The sequence below is a fragment of the Ranitomeya imitator genome, chromosome 5 (assembly GCF_032444005.1).
Source record: "Ranitomeya imitator isolate aRanImi1 chromosome 5, aRanImi1.pri, whole genome shotgun sequence".
NCBI classification, from domain to species: Eukaryota; Metazoa; Chordata; class Amphibia; order Anura; family Dendrobatidae; genus Ranitomeya; species Ranitomeya imitator.
In genome coordinates, this window is record NC_091286.1 from 638,906,524 (window position 1) to 638,928,300 (window position 21,777).

The window sequence follows — 21,777 nt, forward strand, 5'->3', positions numbered from 1 at the left end:
GTGTGCCATTTTTAGTGTCATAAATTCATGCTCTCCAAGACACCATAGATAAATCTTGCCCTAGAAAGAAAAATGACCTATTTTTAAATGTTCTTCTATGTTCCACTTCTGGTTGGCTTGTAGTCTGCGTGTCCTTGATGTACATGTCATCTTTTGCAGGTCACTGTTGGTGGTACGCGGTAGGTGAGACCTAATTGATCAAAATGAGGAAAATCTGACACCTCTTGAGTGTCCCTGCTCTGTGGTGGACAACCTTTGATCTCTTGTGAAGATTTCTTCACCCTGCATGGTTTGTGGACAAGTTTAGACTGTCAGCTCTGTCCTACTTTGTCAATTGTCCCCATAGGTTATTATTATGGTATAGATGGCTAACAAAGTCATATACAAATAAATAATAATAATATCGTAGGAAAGTTCTATTTATCCAGATCCAAATGATTCAGAGTTCACGATGATACGTCAATTAAACCATTGCAGGAAAAGTAGGAACTTGGTCAAAGAATAAGTGTAGCTCACGAGATCCATCAAAGAAAGCCTCTATGGCCACTAACTTATGGTATGATATGGGGAAATGTTTTAGAAATGGTAACGAAAAACAAATGTAAAAAAAAAAATCAGAATTGTATTTTTTAGTTCTTACCTTAAAAAAAAAACTGAGATAAAAGGTGACCCAAATTTCAGGCTTTATCCTGCAGCAAAATAAAAAAATTATGTCTTAAAATATAGACAAAAAACTTGTTTTCTTACAAATAGTGTATTTATTGTGCACAAGTTGTACAAGGTACTACAATTACATAATTTTGGCAATGCGGCAATCATGTTAATCCACAGAATAAAGTTAACATGTGATAATATTGTCACAAAAGATGTGCAATTTCGTTTTTTTTTTTTCTTCTGCCTCAAAGGAAGAGTTACTAAAAGTGAATTAATAGTAAGATACGTAAAGCCAATATGGTGCCACTGACAAAAAGCCTCATACAGCTGAATTGAAAAAAAAAATGGCTCTTGAAAAAATGGTGTCATAAAGAACTTAGGTCCTGTTTCAACAATTTGCGTTCTTAAGTAATTTTTTTCTTAAGTCACTTTTTCCGTTTAGTCTTAAATTTTTTTCTTTGGTTAATTTTACTACAAATTCATCAAAATGGCACGAGATATTTCATAAATTTTGTTCATAGTTTCAGATGCTTTTTTGGCTCCTTTGCTTGTTTTACATTTTTTAGAATTAACCGGATGTGTTCATTGAGCACATGAGGAATCATTGCATCGTATTCATAGACCGGGTTATTTATCTTGTGGAGACGGAGCATCTCTACAAGATAAGTAGACATACTGCAGTCGGTAAAGATGAGCCGCATGTCCGGATCTGCAGGGCCGCCGGATGCGGCCGTGCACACATAGTGGAGACGGAATTTCATAAAATCCTCTCCACTTTGCGGTAACATCTGGACGCTGTGGCTGTACGCAGCGTCCAATCCGCAGCAAATACTGAATGTTTCCTGACCGTGGAAACATAGCCTTATCCAGAAATCTATTTTTCACGCACGTGTGTAATCTTTCTCATAGTTTGGGGTTGTGTCCAGAAAAAAAAAAAATATATATATATATATATATATATATATATAAAAACAAACAAACAACAACTTCTGATGTTGCCGTTAAAGGGGGGAGCTGGCTGTAACACAGCTGGCACCCTGTGTGTGTGGAGTGAGCCTTTATTCTACACTTATACAAGCTGTGTGATGTACATGTATGTTGAGAAGTTCTCATATGGTGCTAAAAACCTTTTTCTGGTTTCTGGATGCAACTGCAACCCTGGCACCCACTATAGTCCCGCCCTTGCCCAGGAGACGTGGTAGGTCTTGTCTACCTGGCAGAACTACACCTTCGGTCATAAAGAACCATGTTTTTTTTTTAATGGACTAACACCATGTGCCATCCTATCGTTGAAAAGCTTTACCTTTCTGCCAGACACTTGCTTTATTGGCATCTCAAATGTCTATTACTACATACCATGTAGTCAGTACAGAGGGTAGGCATTCTAATCCATGTTATACACTTTTTACTAGAATAAAGGGTGATTTTCTTTCTAGAAATAGCACATTATTGTTTATGGGTGTATAATATTGAATCTTATGCTCATTCACTGGAAGAGTGAAAATCTGCAATATCAAGAATGGCATATTTACAGGAGTAGCAAAAGTTTCTGTAATGAAATCCAACCCTAATTTGTTCTCTTGAACAAGGTTTATTAAAATACCCTGAGAGATACTGAAATGTAACGCAAGATGAACGAGGACAGCCATGGATAGCGTAATGATGACAACTCAGGAATGAGATGAGGAGTAAAGTTAGGATCATGATGATGGGTGTAAGAATCAGATAACAGGCACAAGTATTAGAAGTGCAATGTAAAAGGTTATCAATTAGAGTAAACAGCAGGAGACATGTGAGTCTGATCTTCCTTGTAGGCGAGGGTCACACCATCTCATCTGAGAGAATAGGTCCGATTATGCAATTTTCGGCCCAAGTGCGATCCCACAAGATAACAGATCGGTAAGAGTGTGATCCGATTTTCTCGGATGAGAAGAAGATGGAAAAAAAAATTCTCCATCTTCTTCATTTTGTCAGACCGTCATTTGAGTCCGGTCCGATTTTTTCCACAGTCTCCTTGACCTGCATTGCCGGCCAGGGACACTTTACAGCTGGCACATTGGGACTGCAGCCATTTTACTATATAAATAAGCCAGCCATGTACAGATCACAGTATATTCTAACTGTACCCATTTACTGCCACCTAATAGACCCAAACTCCTATCCTTTCAAGTTTTGCAGACAGGGTCTAAAAATAACATCCTCGATACCTGATAAAAGGTCATAAAATGCCCCAACTTCAAGGGCACTGAGGTGTTAGGAAAACACTATAAATTCTTTTAATTGATTTGGAAAAAGACAGTTGCTGGATTTTGCATATCTCTGAGCTAGCGAATGATAAAAAAAAACAAAAAACAGTCCAGATGACAAGATCCAAACAGCAGGAAATGGTGAAATGTGGTGAAAGCATCAGATACCCGGCTTTACAGGCAGCTAGGATTAGATCTTGGAGATGATATAGGGCGGATTTGGAAAATATTAATTGAGCAAAGCAAAATTTTTTGGAGTTGGCAATTGTAGTGATTTGACAGCATGTGAAAAATATATTCTCTTTCTGTGCATATCATATATGGCTTGAAAAAGGCCCTATGTGGCCGAAACATCCTATAAATCTTTAATCCTCTGTATGCTGTAATTACTAAAGCGATCCCTTTGAAGGAAAACGTCTGGAGCCTTGGAATTTTGAAATATTTAGCAATTTGAGAATATTGTGGAGAGTTACATCAGGGTTGCATAGACCACAGAGTGGTGCATGGGAACATACAATTTTTATATTATTCAATCATGTTGGAGAAAACATTTTTGGTAAAATGTGAAATCAAAATGATATTGAGCTATTAAAATTCAAGAATTAATTAAAAAAAAAAAACATCCTCAAAACACACTTTTTTTTCTGGTACAGACCCTGACAAAAAAAAATCCCACACAATTAAAAATACTGGTTGAACCCTAAACGTTAACCCAGAAGCTCGGATAAACTACACCCTTTTGAGCCAGGCAGCCTAAATAGGCAGTTGCAGAGGAAAATACAGTGAAAAAAGTTGGTACACATTTTAATTCAATATAGAATTGTACAATACATAGGACTAGAAACTGTAAAAAGGATCAACACTATACATAATAAGGGAGGACACTGTGATACCTACTAAGAGAAGACAATCATGGACACCTACAGAAGAAATTACACTATGTAACAATGGATGGCATTACACAAAGCAGGACACTATGTAATAAAAGCGTTAATAAGGCAAGACATTTTATACGGCGGGGGAACTTTAAAAAATAAATAAATCTCTCTGGATCCCTGCCTCGCCATATGCAAGTCAAATTATTATAACATGGGGGCAATCAAGCCATGGACCACCAGTGAGCCCTGGGCAGTTTTAACAATTACTCTGATAATCCACCCTTGAGAATTATAAATTTTTTGAGACCCAGGTCCCTTAAGTGGATTGGAATATACTTTATAACCACCTCTGGGGCATGCCCCATGTCTGGGCCCCATTCAAAATAAATGCAGGTCCTGTTATTGGGATCCACATCTAATCTATTTTTTTGCATGTTCGTGGAATTAGCCATAAATGTACAAGATAAGGATAACTCTTTAAGTGAAGTGTTTCAGACTTGGGACACCCACCAAACAATATCAGAAGGATCAGCCAAATCATGTGTAGGGGGCTCTGCTAACCACAATGGCTTTCACTCCATGCTTGAATAATGTGTTCTAGTCCCTCGTCCTGCATGTCTCATGGCTGTTCGACAGCCGCAACACCTACAGGGACTTAAATAGGTAATCCTTGCATGTGTTGTGGCTGTCGAACAGCTGCGGTGACGCGAACATATTTTTCGAGCATGCCGAAGACACTGTTAGCACCGGAGTATGCTGAGAGAACTTAACTTATCCAAGCACGCTCGCTCATCACCAATATTCAACACTTTCCCAAACTTAAGAGAAATTGGGTAATTTCCCCCCCCCCAGTAAATGCAAGAATGAGACATGTAAAGGACAATTGACCATTCCTAGCAAAACTAAACACAGCAGACTCACTTGTTCCCCACGTGTAAAGACTGCTTTTTTTTGGCCCTAGAGGTGTCTGCACCAAAACATACAATACATCCTGCGCTGCTTAGTTTTATTCAACTTTCCCCTTTAGATACAGCTATATATTTTTTTTTTATTACAGGAATACTGGATGTTTACATATTGGTTGGGAGGGTTGCACACACAAAAAAAACAAACAAAAAAACCCTGATAACCACAAAAGCTTGGTCTACATTTCGGCAAAGTAACACTTGTGCATCAGCAGGCCTTGGAAAGGAATTTATGATGCACTTCATAGCGATGCACAATGAAATTACGATCAGTAACCATTGAAAAAAACCCAGCATGGAAGCCATGTGCCACCTTGGAGGGAGTAATTGTCACCAGGTGACCCACTATAGGTTATGTATTTTACCACCAATCCGTTGTGTATTTGTTCTAAGCAGTTAATAGTTTTTGTAGCAGATTAATGAAAGATTGTTATACAGCTGGAAAGTGTAGTTGTAATTTAGCAATAAATCACATTATAGGAGTCACAGCATTGCAACATCATAAGTTACATGTGGACACTAGAATCCTACCATGATAGACAGGGTGGCACCCCAACAGTCTGGTTGCCACAGTGGCATTGCCTCCATCACAGGGGGTGATGTCATGCCTGGAAGCAAGGAGAAGTCCACTTACCAGGTAATACCAGCATCCAACACCTTCCTGACTCCAGACCAGAAGGGGGAGCTCTAACAACTGGTTTCAGGGGAGCTTCCCTATAAGTTCTGGCCTGGAGGTGGAGTTAGTCATTTTGAGTAAGAGTGAGAAGAGAGGAGGCAAGTCGAGGAGAACCTGGGGAGTGGAGCTGTAACCAGCTCACCCCAGAAGAGAGCACTGACAAAATAGGATGCCAGAGTCCTTGGCTGTGTGGGTGCTGTATGCCCCGACAGCTGATTCTGGAGGATAGGGAACTGCAACCTCCCTGGTCACACTGATTGCCTTGAGGCACCGCAGCAGATCAAGAGCTGGGGCTGCCAGTGAAAAGGCAGTGCCCGTGATAGGCCTATGCTGTCTGCCTTACCGGTTAGAAGCAACACGCAGGAGAGGAACTTGAGCAGAGCTAAAATCAGCAAGGACCTAAGAAAATAGCGCAGAAGGAAGGCCTCCAACCCCACCTGGCTAGGTGGATCTCAAGTTGCTTCCAGGCTGCCAGGACCCCATCATCACCTGTTACCCATGTCCTGGACTGCACCTGCAAATAACAAGTAAAGGAAACTGCAGTCCTTGTATCCATCAGTCATTTCCCACACCCTCAGTCCTGCACTACAACATTCACCATCATTGACTTTAATTCCTTAAATGCCCTGGGGCCTAGCTCTACCCATGGAGAGCTGTAACATCTCTGCTGCGTCACCAACTGCCCTAGTGGACCTGAACCACAGTGTCGGCTATCTCCTTATTGCCGAACACCACGAGTGGCATCACAAACACCCCCTATAAACTTTATTTTCCTCTTTAAGCGACTTTTGTTGAGTGCCCAGGGCCACGGAACGGGTCACTGCTGCCATGACGACCCCCCGGGAAACCGTTGGACCAGCCCGAGTGCCCCACGGTCCTGGTGGGCGCTCCAACAGCACAGGAGAGAAATATATCCATTATTCCCAAACACATTTATTTTACATCATGCAAAGACATTACAAAATATATCTTAAATTTGCATTGTGTTCTGCCAAACTGTATAAGTCTAGTTAAAGTGGTCCAAAAGGGCCAGTTTGTAGATTTTATTCTTCTAGCACCAAGTTAAAAAAAATACGTACGCTACTCACCTGGTAGCAGTGTTTTTTCAGGAGCCATGACAGCACAACGAGAGAGGGGATCCGCCCTTCAGGGACAGGAAACCTCAGACATAAAAAGGGCGGCACCTCACTCCCCCGCCAGTTGGTTTACAGAGTATGAAAGGACCTTCTAGGTTAGTAGCACATAGACAATATTAATATATGGTACAATTCACCCAGTGACTAAACTTAGGAATTAACTAAAGGAAGTGTTGAACCCATAAACAAAGAGGGTAGGGAATATAAGGGTGCTGTCATGGCTCCTGAAAAAACACTGCTACCAGGTGAGTAGCGTACGTATTTATTCAGTCGCCATGACAGCACAACGAGAGACTTTCAGAGAAGTGAAAAAAGTGACTAGGGAGGGATAACCGCCTCCAGCACCCTTCTCCCAAACGTGAGGTCGGAGGAGCCACCTAGATCTAACCTATAGTGTCTAAGAAAGGTGGATGGAGAAGACCATGTGGCCGCCTTACAGATGTCTTCAATCGACACTTCTGCCCTCTCAGCCCAAGATGTGGCTACCGCACGAGTGGAGTGTGCCTTTATGCCTTCTGGAATTTCCACGCCACCTGCGGTATAAGCAAGAAATATGGCCTCCCTAATCCATCTGGCTAGCGTATTCTTTGATACCCTAAGCCCCTTCCTAACTCCCTGGTAGGATAAAAATAAGGAATGATCTTTTTTCCAGGCGTCTGTTACTGCAATATATCTGAGAAGGCATCTACGCACGTCCAAACAATGAAATCTCTGTTCTTTATTGTTAGAGGGATTAGGACAAAATGAAGGCAAGATTACCTCCTGGGACCTATGAAATTTTGACGCGACCTTTGGAAGATAAAGAGGGTCAGGCCTCATCACCACTCTATCTTCCGTAATTTGCATATACGGACGCTGCCTGGACAATGCTTGCAGATCACTAACCCTTCTTGCCGATGTGAGGGCAACTAAGAGGGCTGTTTTGACAGACAGGATCTTGATCGGGACAGAGTCAATGGGCTCGAACGGAGCTTGTGTTAGAGCCGAGAGCACAAGATTTAGGTCCCATGGAACTATTCTCTGTTTAATAACCGGCCTGGATCTGGTGACCGCTTTGAAAAACCTTGTTATCCAGTGATTACTAGCTATGTTGGAATTATATAGTGCCCCTAGAGCCAAAACCTGAACTCTAAGGGTGCTGGTGGCTAAGCCTAAATCTAGGCCCTTCTGTAGAAATTCTAGGATCTGAGCAATATCAGGTTTCTGATCGATCTGTGCTCCTGAGCTTGATAGGAACTTCCTCCATATCCTAACATAAATGCTAGTCGTGGAGGCTTTCCTACTCTTAAGCAGCGTATTTACAAGGTTCTGAGAGAATCCCTTCTTTTTCAGAAGTGACCTCTCAAGTTCCACGCTGTCAGATGTAAGTTGGCTACTCGTGGATGCAAAACTGGACCCTGGGAGAGGAGGTCTGGAATTTCTGGGAGAATCCATGGTTGGGAAATGGACATGCTTCTTAACCATGGGAACCAAGACCTTCTGGGCCAGAATGGAGCTATTAATATAACTCGGGCTTTGTCTTCCCGAATCTTCCTCAGAACTAAAGGAATTAGATTCAGAGGGGGAAACGCATAGGCGAGACTGAAGTTCCAGGAGATCAGAAGAGCGTCGATTGCGTACGGGTTGTCTCTTGGGTCTAGGGAACAGAATTGATGGAGCTTCTTGTTTCCTCGACTGGCAAACAGATCTATTTCTGGACATCCCCACAACCGTACGATCTGATTGAAGACAGCCGGTTTTAGAGACCAATCCCCTTGTTTGAGCTCGTTGCGGCTTAAGTAATCGGCCATGGTATTTAGTTTCCCCTTTATATGAAGGGCCGTAAGGGAGAGTAGGTGATTTTCGGCCATCTGAAAAATACGATTTGTAACGTTCATTAATGACGTAGACCTTGTGCCTCCTTGGCGGTTCACATAAGCAACTGTCACCTGGTTGTCAGAGAGTATTCTAACATGTCTACCCTGTAGGGGTACAAGAAACCTATCCAAGGCGCGTTCCACCGCCATCAATTCTTTCAGATTGGAAGACGAGTCCTGCTCAGATCGGGACCATAGACCCTGAACGTAATTATTTTCCCAATGTGCTCCCCACCCCGTGGGACTAGCATCAGTTGTTATTACTCGTGATATATGATATGTCCAAGGTACCCCTTTACGCAGATTAGGGATGTGCGTCCACCACCTTAGTGAAACCGTGGCCTCTACGGATAGAGAGAATTTCTTATCTAGGTTGGCGCCTAGTCGCCGAAAATTACGTAGAACATCCCACTGAAGAGACCTAGAGTGAAACTGTGCCCACATCACCGCCGGAAAACAAGAAGTAAGTGACCCCAAAAGAGACATAGCACTTCTTAAGGAGACTACGGGATTTTTAATTGCTCTAGAGGCCAGCCGGTGGATAGCATCGACTTTTGAGTCTGGCAGGCGACATTCCTGCTGAGCTGAATCTACAATAAGACCCAAAAACTGCTGTGATGTGGAGGGTTGAAGACGCGATTTTTTAAGATTGACAATCCAACCTAAGTTACGAAGTGCTACCATCACTTTCTCTAACTGCTCTTTACAGTGTAACTTTGAATGCCCCACGATCAGTAAGTCATCCAAGTAAGGAATTATCAGTATGTTTTGCTCATGAAGGTGTGCCATAACCTCTACCATAACCTTAGTAAAGACCCGGGGTGCGACTGCAACACCAAAGGGGAGTGCCTGATATTGGAAGTGCTCCACTGTGCCGGCAAGAGAAATCGCCACCCTGAGAAAACGCTGGTGATCTGCATGTATCGGAACATGGTAATAGGCGTCTTTTAGATCTAAGACCACCATGAAGCACTTGTGAAAAAGAAGCTTTATTGCCGTTTTCACAGATTCCATTTTGAAGGATGGGATTAGCAAGAATTCATTCAGGCCTCTCAGATTAATAATGGTACGGTATGACCCATCTGGCTTCTTTACCAAGAATAACGGGGAATAGAACCCCCTACCTCGCTCTTCCGTGGGTACCCGAATAAGAACCCCCTTTTGTCTGAGATCCTGAACTTCTGACTCCAACGCCAACTGTTCTGCAGGAGAAGAACGGATAGGAGTTAGTTTAAATTTGTCCTGAGGGATCTGATGAAACTGGAACTTTAATCCCTCTTTAATGATACTGAGTATCCATGGACTGTTGGTGATCCTCAACCAGGCTGGGTAGAAAGCTAAAAGCCTACCGCCCACCTGGACCGCTAGTCATTGAGTTTTCTTCGAGTCCCGAGGGGTGTTAAACATATACCCCCTACCTCTTCTTCTGCTGCTGCTGTAATATCTGGATGAATCTCTATTTGGTTCTCTATCAGATCTGCGGCGATAAGACCATCCCCTGCTGTAGTCACGCCTATAAAAAGGTTTTCTTAATAGAGGGAACCGCTTCTTAGAGTCGCCCGCCTTCTCAAGCAGCTCATCAAGTACCGGACCGAACAGATGAACTCCTTCACAGGGGATGCCGCATAGCCTTGACCTAGCTTGTAAATCACCTGGCCAACATTTAATCCAAAGTGCTCTGCGGGCTGCGTTGGATAAGGCTGAAGATCTTGCGGCCAGCCTGACCGAATCCGCTGATGCATCCGAAAGGAAGGCTGCAGCATCTTGGATCATGGGCATAGATGATAGGATTTCACTTCTAGGAACTTTATCCTTAAGTTGATCTTCCAGGTGGCCTAGCCACACCATCAAGGACCGAGCTGTGCAAGTAGCCGCCACTGCCGGTCTCAGGGATCCCGCAGAAGTCTCCCAAGCTCCTTTAAGGAACACATCAGCCTTTCTATCGAGCGGGTCCTTTAAGTTACCTAAATCTTCAAATGGAAGAGAAGAATTTTTGCATGCTTTGGCCACTGCTGCGTCTAACTTCGGGACTTTGTCCCAAGAAGCTGAAGCTTCTTCCTCGAACGGGTATCTTCTCTTAAATGCTGGCGGAAGTGACCCCTTTCTTTCGGGCTTCTTCCACTCCTTCATAATCAGAGACTTGATTTTCTCCACCACAGGAAAAACCCTTCGGGATTTACGGTCTATGCCCCTGAACATAATGTCCTGAATGGAGCATTCTGGCTGAGTCTCTTCAATCCCCATGGTGTTGTTGACAGCTTTCACCAGATGATTAATCCTATCTAATGATAGACATGTTCGGCTAGACTCTACGTCCTCTGAAGATGAAGATGATGGATGAGAATCCGAGCTCACACTATCGGAATCCATCTCTGATACAGGGGATGAACCTAGTATTCTCTTCTTGGATTGTTTCTTATGAGAACTGGATTTTAAGGAGTCCCTGATCTCCGGTCTGACCATGTCCCTAAGGGTAGACGTCAGGTCAGGGGCCTCCTCTTCGATTAAGTGCTGTATGCAGGATCTGCACAGCTTCTTTTTATGCCCATCTGGGAGAGGCTCTGTACAAACGGCACACTCCCTATGTTTAGCTTTGGAAGCACATTTTTTCCCCTAAATAAGGAGAGAGGGAATACAAGGAGGGACACCAATCAGAAAGCGTACTTTCACGTAGCTCACTTACCCATCCTTGAAGTAAACGGTACCGTGATCGGGGGGTCCTCTTTGGCCGGAGAATTCCTACGGCCCGAGGATTTGGTGGACCTCTGAGCAGCTTTAGCTCCACCAGCACGACTACTGCCACTGGAACGCCGCTGGGAGCTTCTCTGAGACTTTCCTGTTTGTGGCTGCTCCAAAGGCTGCTGCTGTTCACCGCACAGCTGCGGAGTTCCCTCCGGTGACTCCATTAGGAAATGGACAGGAACCAGGATGGGCATCTGTGCGGCTCTTAAATACATCCCCCTGGGTACCACCCCCGGATGGGGGTCAGCAGGGCTTCCTCCAGGTGTCAACGATCGGTATTAACTACCGATAGGCTCTGGCCACTGCACGCCGTGCCCCACGCTGAGCGCCGAACTCCCTGCGGCCAGTATCCTCCCCCTGCCCCTGGGCGCCGCCATTAGCCGGCGAAAGAACGCTACCGCGCGTGCGCGGCCGCGTCACCGCCCGGCGCCGCTCGCTGCGTCATCCAGACACGCCCCTTCCGGTCACAGCTGCGGCGCCGAGGGCAGACGCGCCGAACAGAGGACGGCAGCGTCCTCCGGCCAAGACGGACCACCAAGGCAGGAGTGGACAGACCCCAGAGGCCACGTAGACACGGCGGCGTATACTCACAAGGTAATGTGACACCTAGAAGCTAACCCCTTGGGGTTGCTTCCTCCTGCTCTCACCGACACTAACAGTCCCCCTGCCGTGTGGTGCTACCGGCCTCCTGACTAGGCCGAGGCAGGGGACCCCCGCTACCTGATCCGGCCTGTCAGGAGTGGGAAGACTTCTTTCTTCAACCTTCTTCAAAAAAGGTCTGCCTGAAGAGGTTCCACTGTCAGGGACAGGAAACCAACTGGCGGGGGAGTGAGGTGCCGCCCTTTTTATGTCTGAGGTTTCCTGTCCCTGAAGGGCGGATCCCCTCTCTCGTTGTGCTGTCATGGCGACTGAATAAATAATATATATGTACATATATATATATATATATATATATATATATATATATATAATATATACACATACATACATATGTATATACATATTTATACATACATATATATATATATATACACATACATACATACATACACACATACATACATATATATATACATACATATGCATATATATATACACATATATATATACAGTTAGGGCCAGAAATATTTGGACAGTGACACAATTTTCGCGAGTTGGGCTCTGCATGCCACCACATTGGATTTGAAATGAAACCTCTACAACAGAATTCAAGTGCAGATTGTAACGTTTAATTTGAAGGGTTGAACAAAAATATCTGATAGAAAATGTAGGAATTGTACACATTTCTTTACAAACACTCCACATTTTAGGAGGTCAAAAGTAATTGGACAAATAAACATAACCCAAACAAAATATTTTTATTTTCAATATTTTGTTGCAAATCCTTTGGAGGCAATCACTGCCTTAAGTCTGGAACCCATGGACATCACCAAACGCTGGGTTTCCTCCTTCTTAATGCTTTGCCAGGCCTTTACAGCCGCAGCCTTCAGGTCTTGCTTGTTTGTGGGTCTTTCCGTCTTAAGTCTGGATTTGAGCAAGTGAAATGCATGCTCAATTGGGTTTAGATCTGGAGATTGACTTGGCCATTGCAGAATGTTCCACTTTTTGGCACTCATGAACTCCTGGGTAGCTTTGGCTGTATGCTTGGGGTCATTGTCCATCTGTACTATGAAGCGCCGTCCAATCAACTTTGCAGCATTTGGCTGAATCTGGGCTGAAAGTATATCCCGGTACACTTCAGAATTCATCCGGCTACTCTTGTCTGCTCTTATGTCATCAATAAACACAAGTGACCCAGTGCCATTGAAAGCCATGCATGCCCATGCCATCACGTTGCCTCCACCATGTTTTACAGAGGATGTGGTGTGCCTTGGATCATGTGCCGTTCCCTTTCTTCTCCAAACTTTTTTCTTCCCATCATTCTGGTACAGGTTGATCTTTGTCTCATCTGTCCATAGAATACTTTTCCAGAACTGAGCTGGCTTCTTGAGGTGTTTTTCTGCAAATTTAACTCTGGCCTGTCTATTTTTGGTATTGATGAATGGTTTGCATCTAGATGTGAACCCTTTGTATTTACTGTCATGGAGTCTTCTCTTTACTGTTGACTTAGAGACAGATACACCTACTTCACTGAGACTGTTCTGGACTTCAGTTGATGTTGTGAACGGGTTCTTCTTCACCAAATTAAGTATGCGGCGATCATCCACCACTGTTGTCATCCGTGGACGCCCAGGCCTTTTTGAGTTCCCAAGCTCACCAGTCAATTCCTTTTTTCTCAGAATGTACCCAACTGTTGATTTTGCTACTCCAAGCATGTCTGCTATCTCTCTGATGGATTTTTTATTTTTTTTAAGCCTCAGGATGTTCTGCTTCACCTCAATTGAGAGTTCCTTTGACCGCATGTTGTCTGCTCACAGCAACAGCTTCCAAATGCAAAACCACACACCTGGAATCCACCCCTGACCTTTTAACTACTTCATTGATTACAGGTTAACGAGGGAGACGCCTTCAGAGTTAATTGCAGCCCTTAGAGTCCATTGTCCAATTACTTTTGGTCCCTTGAAAAAGAGGACGCTATGCATTACAGAGCTATGATTCCTAAACCCTTTCTCCGATTTGGATGTGGAAACTATCATATTGCAGCTGGGAGTGTGCACTTTCAGCCCATATTATATATATAATTGTATTTCTGAACATGTTTTTGTAAACAGCTAAAATAACAAAACTTGTGTCACTGTCCACATATTTCTGGCCCTAACTGTATATATATATATACACACACATATATACTATATATATATATATATATATATATATATATACATATACACACACACACATATATATATATATATATATATATATATATATATATATATACACATACAGTACAGACCAAAAGTTTGGACACACCTCATTTAAAGATTTTTCTGTATTTTCATGACTATGAAAATTGTGCATTCACCCTGAAGGCATCAAAACTATGAATTAACACATGTGGAATTATATACTTAATAAAAAAGTGTGAAACAACTGAAATGATGTCTTATATTCTAGGTTCTTCAAAGTAGCCACCTTTTGCTTTGATGACTGCTTTGCACACTCTTGGCATTCTCTTGATGAGCTTCTAGAGGTAGTCACCGGGAATGGTCTTCCAACAATCTTGAAGGAGTTCCCAGAGATGCTTAGCACTTGTTGGCCCTTTTGCCTTCACTCTTCGGTCCAGCTCACCCCAAACCATTGGGTTCAGGTCTGGTGACTGTGGAGGCCAGGTCATCTGGCGTAGCACCCCATCACTCTCCTTCTTGGTCAAATAGCCCTTACACAGCCTGGAGGTGTGTTTGGGGTCATTGTCCTGTTGAAAAATAAATGATGGTCCAACTAAATGCAAACCGGATGGAATAGCATGCCACTGCAAGATGCTGTGGTAGCCATGCTGGTTCATTATGCCTTCAATTTTGAATAAATCCCCAACAGTGTCACCAGCAAAGCATCCCCACACCATCACACATCCTCCTCCATTCTTCACGGTGGGAACCAGCCACTCCTCTTGGGCTATCTGCACAAAAGCTGTTCCACTCAGCATGTCCACATGGACTTTTCCTCTCTGAACCCTGTTCACACAGGTAATATACAGATGATCAGGTTTTTAAATACATCAGATAGGGATTACATACATCAGTTAGGACTGCTCTGATATGGGTATACCTTGACGTTTGGTGGAGCAGCTTAGTATACATTTTTTGCAAAAAACATATCAACCAAATACCGTTTTTTTACATCTTTTTACTAGCACTTGCGGATTACTGTGATATTTTGAAACTGAGTGTTTTTGGTTCTACTTTGCCCTTTTGTGTCTTTAGGTGGGAACCAGGCATGTAGAGTCCATCCGTTCACCTTTTCTGCATTGCACAAAGACACGGTGTTTGGAACCAAAGATCTCAAATTTGGACTCATCAGACCAAAGCACAGATTTCCACTGGTCTAATGTCCATTCCTTGTGTTCTTTAGCCCAAACAAGTCCCTTCTGATTGTTGCCTGTCCTTAGCAGTGGTTTCCTAGCAGCTATTTTTGCGTTTGACAGCAGCATTTAACTAGTTAATAGCGGTGGGTGGATTGCGATTTCACCCGCCGCTATTGCGGGCACATGTCAGCTGTTCAAAACACCGGAGCCCGCAACAGACACACCGTGGAAGTACTGGCCGAGTACTTGCAGCAACAAACTCAGTCATGGCTGGGCAGTGTACATCTTGAGGCAGGCAAGGTAGTCAGTGATAACGAAAGGAATTTTATGGCTGCCATAGCCCTTTCAGAACTTAAACACATACCTTGCCTGGCTCACACCTTGAACCTAGTGGTGCAGTGCTTCATCAAAAATTATCCGGAGTTACCAGCCCTGCTCCTGAAGGTGCAAAGACTTTGCTCGTACATCCGCCGGTCGCCCGTACACTCCAGCCATATGCTGAACCATCAGCGATCGCTGAATCTTCCTCAGCACCGCCTAATAATCGGCGTTGCAACAAGGTGGAACTCCACACTGCACATGGTTCAGAGGCTGTGCGAACAGAGGCGTGCTGTAATTAATTTGTGGGAGGATACACATACACGGGCAGGCAGTTGGATGGCAGACATGGAGTTGTCTGGTGTGCAGTGGTCGAAGCTACAAGACCTGTGTCAAGTCCTTCAGTGTTTTGAGGAATGCACACGGCTGGTTAGTGCAGACAACGCTATAATAAGCATGAGCATCATACTAATGCGTCTGCTGATGCAAAGCTTAACGCACATTAAGGAGCTGGCGTCTGCAGCCGAGGAGGAGGGAAGCCTTTATGACAGTCAGCCATTGTCTGCTCAGGGAACTCTCCTGGACGAGGTGGTGGACGAAGAGGAGGAGAAGGAGGATGATGGGGATGAATATTTATGGGAGGATGCTTCTCAGGGGGCAATAGAAACTGGTGGCGTTGCAAGGTCAGGTACAGGGTTTTTGTGGGACTCAAGTGATGTTGATTTGCAAGAAAGTGCTCCTCAACCCAGCACAAGCAGTGAATTGACACCTGGAACATTGGCCCACATGGCTGAGTATGCCTTGCATATCCTAAAAAGGGACCCCCGCATTATCAAAATGATGACCAATCATGATTACTGGTTGGCCTGCCTCCTGGATCCACGATATAAAGGAAAATTACAAAATATCATGCCACATGAGAACCTTGAGCAAATATTGGCTACCAAACAATCAACCCTTGTAGACCGTTTGGTTCAGGCATTCCCAGCACACAGAGGCGGTGATGGTTCTCACACGAGCCGTAGGGGGCAACATGGCAGAGGTGTTAGAGGTGCACAAATCCGAAGTGGCGTTGGACAGAGGAGTTTTATGACCAAGTTGTGGAGTGATTTCCCAATGATCGCTGACACGACCAGTACTGCTGCATCGATTCAAAGTGACAGGAGACAGCATTTGTCCAGTATGGTCACGAACTACTTTTCCTCCCTTATCGATGATCTCCCTCACAGGTCATTCCCCTTTGATTACTGGGCATCTAAAATAGACACCTGGCCTGAATTGGCAGAATATGCATTACAGGAGCTCGCTTGCCCAGCAGCTAGTGTACTATCAGAAAGAGTCTTCAGTGCTGCTGGTTCAATACTGACCGAAAAAAGGACACGTCTGGCTACCCAGAATGTTGATGATCTAACCTTCATTAAAATGAACCAATCATGGATTTCAAATTATTTTGCCCCACCTTCCCCTGCTGACACATAGCTTGCCTGAAAAATGTCTTGCTTTTGGCCTCCTCTTACTGACTTCTCCAATTCCACCATTTGCAGCTACTGAATGTCCACCATAGGCCATTTTTATACCTCCCTAAATGGGCTGACTCCCCCCACAGGGCCGTGGTCACCACCTGGCGCAAGCACCTGTGCGAGTGCCATTTGCCTAGACAGGTGGGTGTGCCCACTCTTGGGCGACGGCACTGGCACAGGGTCCCTCATAGTACAATGAAGTGTCTCTGACGGTGGTGGTGCACAACCAACATCAGACACACCGTTGTAATATGAGGGGCCCAGTGTCAGTACCGCCGCCCACGAGAGAGTGTTCCCCCCAGCTCGAACAGTGCTCTACCACTTGCAATTCTTACCTCTCCCTGCTCCACCACTGTGTAGTCTGTGCTGTTAAATCCTTCAATGGCACTGCCAATACAAATTTGTTGAAATGATAGATGATAGTAAAAATATACAGGGGCCCTGGCCTCCATTTAGACCAGTTAATACTTTGCGCCTACTACCACTGTCTGCTACTCAGCAGAGGAGCCCCCCCTGTACCTAGTTATGCCACCTGTTTATTTATGAACAATTTTTTGGCAGAAATTTAGCCCACTTTATTATTTGGGCCTACTAACTTAGTCTGCTACTCATTACAATTTTCCGACACTGAGCAAAGCAATGTCGCCTGTTTATTTATGAACAATTTTTTGGCAGACATTTAGCCCACTTTATTATTTGGGCCTACTAACTGTGTCTGCCACTAATTACAGTTTTCCTCCATTGAAAAAAGCAATGCCCCCTGGTTAGTCCTGTGTTACCAATTTTGAACTGCATTTAGCCTACTTTATTATTTGGGCCTATATCTGTTTCCTCCTCATCCTACCCATTGGCCAGCCACTGCTAGATGAGTCTGCTGGTACATTGACCCAGACCACTACATTCCCCTTGCACTCTGCACAGCCAGAATCTGACCCTGCTGAAAGTCAGGTTCCCCTTCCCGCATACTATACCACCTTACACGGGGCCAAAGAGGAAGGTGCAGATGAAAGTGCAGGTTCCTTCATCAGGTGGGGGGGGGGGGCATACTCGTTGGCGACATCACTGGCACAGGGCCCCTCATAGTATGCAAAAGTGTCTCTGCCAGTGGGAGGCGCCACCTGCTGTCAAACACACCGCCGTACTATGAGGGGCCCTGTGCCAGTGCCAACGAGTGGGGCCCCCCCTGCTTGCTCAGGATCACAGCACTTGCAAATTTGAAATACTTACAGTACTTCTCCCTGCTCCACCGCCATGACGTATTCCGCGTTTCCTGGGCCCACAAAAATCTTGAACCAGCCCTACCCCTCCACAACTTTAGCCAAATGACCCCCAGTTTTCAATGCCTAACTATTATTATAAAGTAAATTAAGATTGACAAGCTTAAGTAATAAGAATTGATGTTTTTGGCATTAAAATGGGCACTGTAGGTGTTTTCCTGTCCTCCACTCACTGCCAACTTTGATTCCCCATTGACATGCATTGGGTTTCGTGTTTCAGTCGGCCCCCGACTTTTCGAAATAATCTGCCGATTTCACCCGACCCGACTTTTGACAAAGTCGGGTTTCGCGAAACCCGACTCGATCCGAAAAAAGTAAAAGTCGCTCAACTCTAATGACCACATATTGTGAGCAGTGGATGGTGTTTATCAGACATTAGTTAAAGCATATTTGTTGCATAAGACTAATGTGGCACCCCTAGGGGTATTTGGCACAAAAATAGTTACTGACAGTAAATGCAAATACTAAAATAGCAAGACTGCACTACCACCTCCGGCCAGAAGGGGGAGCTCCAGAGACTCCCCTTGATCCATTCTGGTCTGAGAGAAGAACTGGCAGTTGGGCTAAGGAGCTGAAAGTGAGAGGTCATACAGTTGAATCTCTAACAGCCCTGTGACTGTTACCAGGCCTAAATCCCCGGCCTGAGGAGAAGAGGGATAGAGAAAAAGGACATTGTGAGAACCGGGTAGCATTAATCACTACCCAGAACAGGCGCAAAGACGGATACCGGATCCGTGGCTGTATTCATTATATATAATACAGCAACCGGAAAAACGTGAGGTGATATCAGCTTCACTAGGGCCGGACGCAGCAACAGACACAGAGTTCAGCGGTACTCCCAGAGGGGGTAAACCGATAAAAGGACTCGGGTTGCCCGTCGAACCAGGACCCGGAGGGGACAGATTGGGCCGGCAGCCAGTTCACATACAGCAACAGGGCCACACAGAAATTGCGCACAATAAGAGGCGAAGACCCCGGCAGGGTCAAAGTAACTCAGAGTTCCCATACAGACTCCGGTGACAGGACTGGTTGTAAATCCTTTTATGTTAAAGTAAACTGGTTAAACGTTTCAATGCCTCAGTCTTTCATTTGGACAATAGCCATCTATCCAGGATCGGGATCGTCACCGCTGGGAGAACCTGCTGCTGATCAAGTAAGTGCCTGTCCCCTCATGATACCCCTTACACTGTGCATTGCCTGAGGCCACGGCACCGGGTCAAGCCACCCGTGACATCCCCCTCAAGAGACAGACTCCATTGGTCCGGTGCTGGGTATCCCGGTCTCCTGGGCGTCACAATTGGCGTCACGAACAGGATCTAGCCAGCCCGTATACCGGGTATTGTGTGCCGTGATTGGAGCCCAAAACTGTGAAAACTGGGATGAAAAATCTTGAAAATTGACTTTATTAAAGAAAAATCCATTCCCCATTGAAAACTATTGAAAGTGACTTTTCCCCATTGATTATAATGGAGTAAAGATGGCCGCCATCCCCTGAGGTAATCACTTCATAACCGTTAGGCACGAGACTGTTAATTGAGCTACGCCATTACCTGAGCCCCAGTCTAACTGAAAAACTTCAGAATCCGCCATTACTGAGCGCGCGGCGGGCGGGAGCAGCAGGGGGCGTGTCATTGTGGGCAGCACCAAGCTGAGCGCTCTGACATCAGAGCAAGGGGAAAATCGATCCTGCTGCACAGCGGAACGAATCTACACTATCCCGACGGAAGCGGAGGACCGGAAGGGTCCGGATTAACTAAGGGGGCACAGTATGTCGCAGCACGGAGACGCCGCAGCACCCGGCAACGCTAATGCAGCTGAAAGACAGAGTGTCAATAGAGAGTCCGGTAGCACAGCGGTGCAAGGAGTGGCGCCCATCATGCCGGTGCTGATGCCATATACCCCGGGTGGCCCATGGCTTCCAATGTATGAAGGTGAGCCTAATACCCTTGACGATTTCAGAGAAAAGATGCTGGCCCATTTTGACATGTTCCCCGTAAGTGAAGTTCAGCGTGTTAGTCTCCTGATGATGTGGTTAAGTGGCCATGCTAAGCGAGAAGTCACAGCATGGGCAGCTGATCTAAAAGGCACTGTTGAACGCATATTTGCTGGATTAAAAGCTACATTTGAAACCACGGCCAGCAGCAAAGCTAAAATACGATTCTTTAATTGCAAACAAAAAGCTAATGAGGGCGTGAGAGACTTTGCCTTAAACCTGCAGGAAGCCCTTAAATCACTTACACTGGCTGAACCCATTTTTAACACCGGAGCGGATAAACTACTAAGAGATCAATTTATTGAGGGACTCTACACCCCTTCTCACCGGGGGCATGTGAGCATGCTTGTTTTTAAGAACCCTGAATTGACATTTGCCCAATTAAAGGAGAGCGCTATACGTCTCCAGCTGGCAGAGGCACCTCGGGATCAGGATCCTGCGCAACCCATGGCAGAGGCACCTCAACAACAGGGAGTGCCAGTGACATCAGCTATGTCTGGGGCCATTGCTAAGCCCCTGGGGCCCAGTACTAATGAGGCTCTTCAACAAAAGCTTGACTCTTTAACTGATGTTGTTGCTTCAATGGCTAAAACCATGCAGGAGATGAGAGGACACAAGATGGAGTTGGCAAACTGTAGAGAGGATGTTCCATGGATGAGACCCCGGAGATACCCGACATGGAGAGGACGACCCCGTGACCGCTACCAACCGGATGGACAGCCCATTTGCCGCCGTTGCCAGCAGCCGGGCCACTTTGCACGAGATTGTGATTTAAACGGGAATCCCCTGGGAATGCGGGCCGCTTCGCAGGAATGAACTTTCAAGGCCCAACACCCTGGCACGACAGGTACATCGGAGGACGACCCATTATCCCTATCGTGCTGGACGGAATTCCCCTCAACGCTTTGCTGGACACAGGTTCCCAGATTTCATCTATTCCGTATATCCTTTATAAGAGGTACTGGGCTGATGCAGATATTGATAAAGGGCCCTCTGATGTTGAACTAGATATATGGGCCAGTAATGGTAAGTTGGTACCGAAACTAGGATTCAGGGAGATGACCATAAAGATTGGTAAAGTAGAACTGAAGAAACAGGGTATAATTGTTGTTGATGTTGACCGGCGGAACTGTGAACCAACTGTATTGATAGGAATGAATGTGTTAGAGAACTGCTTTTCCGAAGTCATTTCTGTCTTACAGCAAATTGCTGAAACTGCCCAATCCTGCCAGCAGAGAGTTCTCCGGAGGGAAATAAAAGTATTGATGTTAAGGCAACAGGTAGAAGTTGCAGGTGGAGAAATCGGCAGTGTGAGGGTAAGTGATCCAACGTCTATTGTAATCCCACCAAAAACAGAAATGCTGGTATGGTGTAGAGCAGCCATTGGTACTAAGGGACGAGATTATCAAGCCTTAATAGAACCAGTGTACACCGACAGCAGGCCCACTATACTCACAGCACGAGGGATAGTTGAGGTACACCGGGGACGAGTGCCGGTACGACTTTTGAACTGTGGAGAGGAAGAGGTCACTTTGCCAAGGTATGCTACAAT